Source organism: Suncus etruscus, chromosome 5 (genome assembly GCF_024139225.1).
Source record: "Suncus etruscus isolate mSunEtr1 chromosome 5, mSunEtr1.pri.cur, whole genome shotgun sequence".
NCBI classification, from domain to species: Eukaryota; Metazoa; Chordata; class Mammalia; order Eulipotyphla; family Soricidae; genus Suncus; species Suncus etruscus.
The window spans coordinates 23,422,493-23,434,065 of NC_064852.1; positions in this window are offsets into that span (position 1 = coordinate 23,422,493).

The following is an 11,573-nucleotide window of genomic DNA, read 5'->3' on the forward strand; positions in this document are numbered from 1 at the left end:
ACCAAGAAGGAACGAGACTCTCTATGGCATTTATGGTAATAAGGGGTCAGAGCAGCAAATGCCTACAAACAGGCCATGTATAAGACAAGGAGTGTTTGCTTTAACCAGGACTGTGACAAAAAGATATATTGTTAGGAGGATGTCAGCCATATCGAATGGTAGAGTGACTATCACATGGTGGTGGCCAAGCATCTCAGGTCCACAGAAGGAAATTACAAACACACACACACACACACACACACACACACACACACACACACACACACCACCTGTGTGCATAAACAATAGAAGCACAGTCTTAGCATTAAAGCGGAAGGAAAGCTTGAAGGGCAGAGAAAAAGAGAAGGTGGGACATCCTGAGCAGAGAAACAAAAACTCTTTTAATACTCTTTGTGGTGTAATTTGACTCTGGCACATGTAAATATTTCCCATGGCTGTCAAAGGCAGTGATAATACGAACTTTTCTTACAACCAAAAGGACAATAAAATCAACTCCAGTGAATGCATTTGAAGAGAGACCCTTACACAGAGAGATTATTTCTTGTGGTTCTGCAACTGACCACTTCGTCTCCACCATTGATACAACAGACTGTCCACAGTCCCAAAGTTGCTGACAGTCTCGCCTATTTGCGAGGTGGGATTTTTTTAGTCTCAGTGCTACCTTTCTTCTCCAGCTGATGCTGTGCAAAAGCAAAGATCACTATGACAATGATAGTTGGAAATGATGACTCTGGACAGAAACTGGGTGCTGCTGAAAGGTAAGAGAGTGATATGCATGGTACTCCTTCAGTAACAATATTGAAGATCACAGTGTCTAGAAGGAAAAAAGGGAGAGAGAGAAAGAGAGAGAGAAAGAGAGAGAAGAAAAATGTCTGCCACAGAGGCTGTCAGGGGAGGAGGAAGAAGAGAGTGGGAGAGGGAAACTAGGACATTGGTGGCAGGAAATGTGCACTGGTAAAGGAATAGGTATTGAACATTGTAACATCATATCTTGTAGTGATTTAAATAAAAACTTCATTTAAAAATTTTGAGGATGGGGCTGGAGAGATAGCATGGAGGTAAGGCGCTTGCCTTTCATGCAGAAGGTCATCGGTTCGAATCCCAGCGTCCCATATGGTCCCCCGTGCCTGCCAGGAGCAATTTCTGAGCATGGAGCCAGGAATAACCCCTGAGCACTGCTGGGTGTGACCCAAAAACCGCAAAAAAAAAAAAAAAAAAAAATTTTGAGGATGACACTGTTGTTGAGGTCAAGCTTATTCTGTCAGGGGATGCAGCACAGAAACAGAAGAATGGGTTTGAGTGTTAAAGTCTGCATCCTGGGAACTAGAGAGCTCTGTCTCTGGCACCAATTAACTTCTCAGCACTACAAAGAGCCACACCTGAGTACAGAGCTAGAAGTAACTCCCAAGGACCAGAAGGTGTGGCCCCTCCAAACAAAATAAGGCATGAAAGTCTGGATTCTGAGCCTGAGTGGCTTTATATTTATGAATGTCACTCTCCTAAGGAAAACAAGGAGGGCCCTTGCCTTACACGCAGTGAAACCAAGATTCATTTGCAGCACCACAGAGGGCACCTCAAACACAGCCAGGAATGAACCCTGAGCAGGAGTAATGATTCCTGAGGAATGATTTCTGAGTCAGAAATAATCCCTAAACACATACGGTGTCCCTCCCAAAACAACAATGGCTTTACCAAAGACACCCCTCAAACAGCTATGAGGGGAGTGTTGGTGCAGATACTCAGAGCCTGGAGCAGAGAAGTATCTCAGTCGTTCCATGAAAGGAAACCAGGCTCCCGGTGGAAGCCTAGTCTGCATCCTAGAGGCAGAGCACCCCAGAGTGAGCCCGAGACTTGCTCTTAGTGCAATAATAAAGTTTTCCACTCAGAAAAGAACCAAGGGCAGGGTTACGAGTATAAAGTTCCAGGGGTGAATCAGTGGATGCAACTTGTTCATTCTCTTCTTTGAATTCTAGGCCCAGTAGGAACAACGGCCCTGAGACCATAAGAGTGCAGAACAATGGTGATGTGCTTGCAGAGGACTGGCTCAGAGCAGGGACTAACTATCTATGTGGAGGAGATGGGCATAGGAGTTAGAGCAGGCCTGCGTCAGCCTGTGTCTCCTCTGTCCTGTTCCCAGGCTGATTTGGTCTTGCCTGGCTCAGCCTCTCTGGACATCAGCACCATCCTCAGGAGTACCCTCCGGAAGGCAAAGTCAAGGCCCTGCTCTCCAGATCCAAGTTCAAAGGTAAAGAACTTTGCCTTTTTCCTCTTTTTCTCTTCCCAACCTAACACCCAGTGTGTGTGTGTGTGTGTGTGTGTGTGTGTGTGTGTGTGTGTCCCTTTGTAGTAGCCCCATTGACCCCGCAGGACACCTATCCCCCACCCAGGCCTTCGGAGCAAACCCAACCCCATAGATCCCAATGCTTTCATGCCTTCCAGGTTCCAGAAGCTTCTGTGACCTAACAGTTCCATAGCTCAGAGATCTCCACACTCCCAGAAACTTCTGTGTCCACACAGTTCCAGAAACTTCTATGTCCCCACTATTCTAGAAGCTTCACTATCTCCACAATCCCAGAAGCTTCTGTGTCACCACATAGAGAAAATACAGAAACCTCTGTGTCTTCCAAGTTCTAGAAGCTTCTATATCCCCACAGTTCCAGAAGCTTCTGTGCTCCCCAGCAGAATTTCTCATTTTCGCCCCGATGCCCTATAATTGTCCCACCATGCAGTCATTATCTCTTTCCCTTTCATTGCAGAATCCTGACCCCTGACTTTATCTGAAGTTCTTTACTCCTTGTCCCCGGCAATGTTGCCGCTCTTCCCCAGTGCCCAGTCCCCAACTGCGAGACCATCCTTCTCTTCCCTCACCACCTTGTACAGAGAAGGAGGTCACCCTGGCTCTCCTACAGGCCCACTTTTTCCTGAAGCTGCTGTTTTATGCATCTGTTCACTCCGCAGGGTTGCTAATGCTTGTATCCCTCAAGTTTCAGGGTGTAGAACCCAGAGAAGATATAGTGAATGAGTGACTCTCCCCTGGCTGGCACATCAACCCTCTTGCCTGTAGCCTTGAACCTCCTCCGTTCCCTCGCCAACCTGCCGCACCCTGAGTGGGTCACCCACACAGCTGCCATCTTTTCCAGCTCCCTGGTCCTCCACCCTTTCCCCTAGCCTGCGGGCTAGTCTTGCATCAACATCAGCATAAAGTTTTCCATTTGAAGATGAACGAATACCCACTTTGGTCATTCCTCCTTGTGGCTTGTCTCTGTTGGGTTTGCTCCCTTCCTTCTCCTAGGAATCATGATTCTATCTCTCCCTTTGCACATCATTCTGTTTGCTGCTTTCATGGCCTAAGTGTGTAGCTCATAGTTGGAACAGATCACTCTGGACAAGAACTGGGTGCTGAAAGGGGATATAGTAACCATGCATGGCACTCCTTCATTAACAATAGTGTAAACCACGGTGTCAAAAAAAAAAAAAAGAAAGAAAGAAAAGAGAGAGAAAGAGAGAGGCAGGTGGGGGAGTGGGGGGGAGACTGGGGACATTGGTGGGAAATATGCACTGTACTGAAAAACAAAGTGTATAAAAGGAAAAAAAAAAGAAGAGAAAGATAGAGAAAGAAAAGAGAAGAAAAATGCATGCCCCAAAGACAGGAAGTGGAAAGGGCCTCAGGGAGGATAAGAGGGAAACTGGGGACATTTGGTGGTGGGAATTGTGCACTGGTGAAAGTTGTTGTACATTGTATAACTATAACTCAATCATGAACAACTTTATCTGGGGGGAAAAAACAACTGTATGGGGTTGGAGCGGTGGTGCAAGTGGTAAGGCCTCTGCCTCGTGCGCACTAGCCTAGGATGGACCTTGGTTTGAGATCCCCCAGCATCCCATATGGTCCCCAAGCCAGGAGACATTTCTGAGTGCATAGCAGGGAGTAACCCCTGAGTGTCACTGGATGTGGCCCAAAACCAAACAACAACAACAACAAAACAACTGTATTATGAACAACTTGTAACCATGATGTTTAAATTTTTAAAAAAAAGCATGGACAATACATTTGTGGCTTCAACACAATTGATTGTGTCCTGTGGTGCTAAAGGTCTTTCTGAACTTCGGCTTGTTTGGTATCTCCTCACTCCCCTCCCTTTCCCCTGTGCACAGTAGTAGCCCCTGAGTAGTAGCCAGGTGTGGCCCCAAACCAAAAAATTTAAACTTCCCCAAAGTGATTCATTGTATACCATCTTATGAATGAAGCTGTGTGGAGGTTTCTGTGAACCCCAATGTCAGGGACCCCCAGCTGTAAAAAAATTGGGAGTGAAGAGAGCAGGAGGAGGAAAACCTGTCTGTGAGCAGATGGCCCAGCTTCAGGGCTGCAAGGGGTAACTCTGTCCTGGTTTGTGGGACTTCAAGGTCTGAATGTGCCAGCTCTGCATCTCAGTGGGATTTGGGTCTGGAAACATCAAGATTGTCCAAGAGACAGAGGCAGTTGCTATTTTGGTGCTGGCATAGGAAACTCAGTCTTTGTCCCTTTTTACAGTTTGATTTATGAGAGGTGAAAAATGTATAAGGCAGAATTTAAACTCGAGCAAATATTGTTTGATTTTTTTTTTTAATTTTGGCATCAGATGTCCACTTTACTTAGATTCTCTGTGTAAAAGATTTAGGGAGGTAAAGGATGGAGCGAGGAGCCCCGAGGCTCTGCAGCACGACCAGCAAGTCTTTGTCCTGCCCTGGGGTGGTGGATGCCAATCTGGGCTGCAAAAAAAAAAAAAAAAAGGCCTGGGGAGCCCCCACCCCACCCCACTGGCAGGTGTGCTGACTGAAGGGCACTTTGGAATTGTGTTTTCTTTACTTTCCCCTAATCCTGTAGTTGCATTGAATCCCTTCTGTGTTGGAATAGAAACTACCCCAGTTGGGTGAGTTGCCACACTTACAGACGAGTGAAAGGACCCTATGGGACAGGTTTGTGATTGCAGCCTGGAGGCTGGAAATGGGATGGTGTAGGTCCTGCTCCCTTCTGCTGCTGGGTGTTGAGTGGTAGAGCTTTCAGACAAGTGCCCAACTGGTAATACTACACTGGCTCTTGTGAACTCCAGACACTGAGTGTATCTCCATACAGGCAAATGGCTGAGTGTCTTGCTGATTAAGGCTCCAGGTATTCTGGCTTTGTCTGTGTTCTAGCCCTGGGTGTCTGTATGCGGTCTCCGGAACCAGAATATGTCATTTCAACATCAAGATAGAAAGAACGGGGGCCAGAACAATAGTTTAGTGATGGGGTGCATGCCTTACACACAGCCAACCCAGGTTCAATCTCCAACATCCCATATGGTCCCTGAGTTCTACCAAGAGTAATTCTTAAGTGAAGAGGCAGGAATAAGCCCTGAATATTGCCATGGTGTGCTCCCCATCCAAAAAAAAAAAAAGTTGAGTCTCTGCAAAGGGATGTTCACACTTCCTTCTGCTGGGCTAAGATATGTTGAAAAAGAAATAAGGTTGTGAGCTGCCTGAAGTAACAAATGATGTCAGCAACACATTGCCAATGTTTGATGGTTTCAAGGGACACACATTCACGCTCCTCTGTGTCTGGTTTGGCTTGTGTCTGTGATGATTTCCTGGGGCAGGAATGATGACAATGTCATTCCTCTCTGGAGCTACTGGGTTGGGACTTTCTTTGTCTTTGGGGATTCTATAGCTATATCCCTTGGCATGTTGCCCCTCTTTAACCTTTAAATTCAATAATACTTAGTGGTTGTGTTGCAACTTCATCTTCTGCAATCAATTTTTTTTCTGTCTTTCTCCTCTATACAAACTTTTGTTTACATTTGGGCACACAGAATAATCCCCAGCATCTCTTGTTCCTTAGTGTAATCATATCTACAAAATGGCTTTCTGTTGTACAGTAATATTTTCAGATTCTAGAAGTTAGGACCAAGATGTTCATGGTGAACATCTATTTATCTATACCCTGATAGTGCTACTTCATTAAGTCAGAGCTGATATGGATCGAACCACTTCATTTCATAAAGTGGATACATTTAGAGTATGGCAGGCAGTTGGCATTTATAAATGAACCTGAAGCAAATATTATTTGCTGACCTTATTCTCTAAAATTGAAATGTTGTTTATGATGGAAACCCAATAACTTGGTTATGACAAGCAAAATAAAAAGCTTTAACAAATATTGGGTAAGACACCAAACGTTAGATTAACGGGCCGGGAGAGATAGCACAGCGGCGTTTGCCTTGCAAGCAGCCGATCCAGGACCAAAGGTGGTTGGTTCGAATCCCGGTGTCCCATATGGTCCCCTGTGCCTGCCAGGAGCTATTTCTGAGCAGACAGCCAGGAGTAACCCCTGAGCACCGCCGGGTGTGACCCAAAAACCAAAAACAAAACAAAACAAAACAAAAAAGACACCAAACGTTAGATTATCTACAAAATCATAAAAACGAAAACACCACACTATCAAAGTATCTGTAGAGGTGACTCAAATTTTAGCCTTTTATACTAAACCAATATATATGTATATATATACATATATACATACAGCATATGTATATAAGCAATGATTTAATGCATGAGATTAAAGAGAATATGAAATAAATAAAAGTGAAAACTAAGGGCAGGAATGTAGCTCAAAGGTCAAGTTCATGCCTTCGTCATGGGCAGTGGGGTTCTGCCCCAGCACCAGAAAACAGAATAGCAACAAGCGACAAAACACATGTGGCTACCCCAGTGGCCCTAGAGTCACGGTAACAAAAAAATAAAACTGTTTAAATTAAATAAAAGAGCAGAAATTAATTAGAAAGCAATAATATTATTCGGCCAAACAAAAGCATTCATTTGCAAAGATAATGAATTCCTCTGTCAAGTACAATCAAGGAATAAATAGATAAACACAGCAATGCAGAATTAGAAATGAAAAATTACTTTCACTGTAATAGATTGTTATTTGAGAGGTTCCAGACATCTTGGAAGAGACATTGGATGTGAAAAAAGAGAAAAGTATTTCTATTTTCAGGCATTTTGCTTAAACATAAAAATCTCTGGATGACCAGTTCAGGGATGTAGCTTGTGGGTTACTGTGGTTCCGTTCTTGGGGTTTGCTTCCCCAGTGGCTCAGAAACAAGGAAGATCTGCCTTGGGAAATAAACTGGAGACTTCCACACAGCATGTGCTTCAGCCCCCATGCTCTTTTTATGGCCTCAAAGCACATTTTATTGATAAAAGATAGTGGTTGAGGAGGCTGGAGAGATAACATGGAGGTAAGGCGTTTGCCTTTCATGCAAAAGGTTGGTGGTTCAAATTCCGGCATCTCATATGGTCCCCTGAGCCTGCCAGGAGCAATTTCTAAGCGTAGAGCCAGGAGTATTCCCTGAGTGCTGTTGGGTGTGACCCAAAAGCAAAGACAAAAACAAACAAAAAAAAAAGGTAGTGGTTGAATTTGAAAATAATAAAAATTAAGTTTTTATAGTTCTTTTCTCCCATGGGTGAACAGGGGCCCCACCTGATGATTCTTGGCCAATCCAGCATGTAGTTCAATGCAAGGGCCGTAGAATATAGTAATGCTTGGGTACTGTCATGCCAAGCAAGCATTGCCCAGGCCCTGCAGCACTACACTCAGCACTTCCCAGAAGACTATGCAGTGCCAGGAATTGAACTAGGGATGGTATATATAAGGCATGAGTCTTAATCCTTCCACTATCACTCTGGTCCTGACTATTTATATCTTTATGTCCACTTAGAAAAACATATCATTGTTTTTTATTTGTTTGTTTGTTTGTTTTTAAGTTTTTTATTTATTTATTTATTTATTGGTTTTTGGGCCACACCCGGCAGTGCTCAGGGGTTACTCCTGGCTGTCTGCTCTGAAATAGCTCCTGGCAGGCACCGGGGACCATATGGGACACCGGGATTCTAACCAACCACCTTTGGTCCTGGATCAGCTGCTTACAAGGCCAACGCCACTGTGCTATCTCTCTGGGCCCTAAGTTTTTAATTTTTAATTATGAGAACAAAGATGCAAAGAAAGAGGACAAGGTAAAGTTACAGTAGAAGGGCAATCACCCATAAACAGAATTCTCAGAAGTCCCCTTGCTGATATCTTAACTTTGAACTTTCAGCCAAAGAACATTAAGAAAAATAAAACAGTACCCATGTACAATTACTTTGTTCCCCAGATTGTAATACATAATATTTCTTAGCAACACAGAAAGCAATCTAAAGCCATAAAACTTATGTAACTCCTTAAACATTGAAGGCAAAGTACTTTTTTACATTTCCATGCACATGACTATTAGTTTAAGTTAACCTCAAAAGTTTAAGTGGGTTGTTAGGAAAACATATCATTGTTACTATAAATATTTTTATTATACTTACCAAGAAATGTTCAATAATAATTTATAATCCTGGATGAGAAAACTATTTCATCAACACAATGTCTTAGTTTTGGGAAAATTCAAAATCATTTCAAAGATCATCTGAAAGAATGAAGAGAAAAAAATTCAAATGTTTAAAAAATTAAATAACTTTCCAATTACGCAAAGTTAGTTTAATTCTGGGCTCATTTGCCCTGATAAGGAGAAGGAATTTGATTGTACAATGCAGGTGGCACAGGCCTATATGCAAAGTTTTGGGTTATAGAATAAAGTTAGTAGGCACCATTGGTCTGATAAAAATGTATCATCTGATAAAATAGGAGTGAAAGACATACAAAAGGAAATGTGATGGGGTATATGATGTTCCAGAGGGAAATAATTTATTTAAACCCCTCTTCCAGTTATAGATTAACCACTACAATTTTAGTCACCATCACCATCACTACCCATCATTATCATCATCAACTCAGCAGCAGTATTGTAGACAAAAGTCCTGTAACTTCCTTTCTATTTTTTTAATTTGTTTTGGAGCAACACCCATTGGTGCTGAGGGGTTTCTCCTGGCTCTCCTCTTAGAAATCACTTTTGGCAGGCTCAAGGAGCCATTTGGTATGCCAATAATTGAATCCGAGTCACCTATTTGCAAGGCACTGGGATAACTAAGCCTGAGTACTCATCACCCTACTGACTCACAGGCAGAGGGAGAGAGATGCTAGGGCCTGTGTAACACTGAGAGTTTGTCTGTATTCCTTCCATGGTACTTTACAACACTAGACGCCTGATGCAAAAACAAACTCAGACCTGGACCTTTTTCTATCCCTGTTCCGTTCTTCTCAGTGTTCTTCTCTTACTTTTGTTTCAATCTATGTTACAGGGTGTGGGGAGCATCTGGTCCATGGGCCATGCAAGAACAGACAGAAACAGATGCATATTGGCAGCTGCCCGCGGCCCATCTGCCTATATTGTTAGTCCCAGGAATGATGTTATAAATAATCTATATGGCCCTGTGCAGAAAGAATGTTCCCCAATATTCCAACTATTTTTTAAGAAAAGATGAAGGACAAATGAGAATACTTTAGCCAGTCCTTCTTCCTTCTTAATCCAGTTTGATTCATAATCTTAAGATCTTTGCAGCAGGGAAAAAATGACCCACATCTAGTGATGTATGGAATTTACTCCTGACTCTGTGCTCAGGGGTCATTCCTGGTTGGAGCTGAGGGAACATATGTGGTTGCTGAGATCAAACAGGGTCAGTCAATGCAAAGCAAGCACCTTAGCCCTGGAGCTTTCTCTCTGTCCCTCCCTCGCCAGATAATTTTTAGAATGGCTTTGTGTGAGAGTTCTTAGAAGAGCATTAAAGGTACCGGCTGAAAAGTCCAGAATTTAAAAGGAAAATGAGAAGAATGTCAAATCGCTTCACAATGAAGGATGAATCTGGAGCAGAGAGCTAGGTAGAGTGTAATGGGGTCTTGGGATCATATCACTGGTGACATGCCTGGCAGATTGGCCAAATCACTGACTCATCTTCTGATGATTTTGTTTGAAGGTTCCTATAGTGATTTTGTTTTTATATTCAGTGCTTTTTTTTCTGATTTATTCTCTATTGCCTTTAATTGCTTCAAGATTCATTTCAGTTAGAGTTTTGGAAAGAGGAAATCTCAAAAGCTTTAAAATAATGAACTCTTAAGCAGAACTACATTTCAAATTCTTGTAATGATCTTCATTTTTTTAAGTAAAAACTAATGAGTTTTAGGGTGCCTTTAGTGTATTAATTCTACTTCTTCAAATCTCACTTTGGGCAAATGAGATTGAAGCCCAGAAAATGCTCAACAATCTGTGAACTGGGCTCCCACTGATAACCATAGTAGAAGAAAATCAATCAGCACTAATATGAAACCCTGGGGAAAATAACCCAAGTGGAAAACTATACATTTTGCACAGAGACTTCAAAGCAGGGAAAACGATGGCTTCTTGGCCTGTCCCTTAGCTCTGCCCACACAAAACAGGTCCATAAGAAAGGCTACACTAAGCCTACCCTGCAATTCAGCGAATCCAGACAATGAACGGATCATTAATTCTCCAATTTTGCTGCATTGAAGCAAATGATTATTAACCTAGCAACACTGGGCAACCAGCCAGACATCTTCACCCTGCGCACAGGAGGCATAGCCACCGTGTCTGGGCAACCTAACTTTCTTTCCTAAAGGGAATCAGTTCTCTTCTATTGTTTGAGGATTGCAACTACCTTTCCACACTTCATTGTGAGAATAGTTATGTCCAATTCTGAGATCTCTCTCCAGGGTGTCTGCAGTATATGTGTCCAACATCTCTTAGCCCGAAAGCAGATTAATGGAGGACTGAGAGGACAGGTAAGGAGGAAACCTACGGAAATGCAGGTGCAGGGTTCAAAGGCAAAGGCTCCTCAACACAGCCTCCCTCTTCCTCTCTATGAACCTGGGAATATCTAGTAGATGCAACTGAGTGATTCCAGCCAGGTAAGGCATATCTGGGACTTAGGGGTCCCCCATCTAGATGTTCATGCTGCAATTCTGAAAATGAGTTAGGAGTTTAACTGACTAGACAATCTAGATTGGGTACAATAGCTAGAGTATCCACAGTGAAAAATTTACAGAGAGAAGATACGCCATATTGGGCTCCAGATTTCTGCAAAGGTATTGTGGAAGGGGCTGGCAGCAAGTGATCTGGAGCATTAAGAGCCATACAGCTTGGTAATGACCACAAAGAATGCAAGATCCAGAGCTGTCCTGTGCAGGACTGAGTCATGCTCCATGAGTCCTCAGGTTGTTGATACATCAGGAAAGGGGCTGGGATTCCTGGTAAAGGGATGTTTCTTATAGGATCAAGGAAGCATCTGAACCCAACCTCTTAAAAAATGTGATTTGAATGAAGGCTGGAGCCAGACGAGGAGAATGAGTCATGTCTGTTCCAGAGGCCACAGGTTAATGAAGTGCAGTAAGTCTCCCCAACATCCACAAAGGCTTCTTGGAAGATGTCTCTTTAGGAGAAATGACTCAAATAAAACCAACTTGACCAATGGATCCTGGAGACCTACAAAGCATTATGTTTCCAGCAAGTTTCCAGTTACAAAAGTCACCTAACTTGCACCTGAAGATTATACATATCTCTCACATTTAATAGTTTATCCTTCCATCTACACATTTATCCATCTTTTCCTCTACTTCA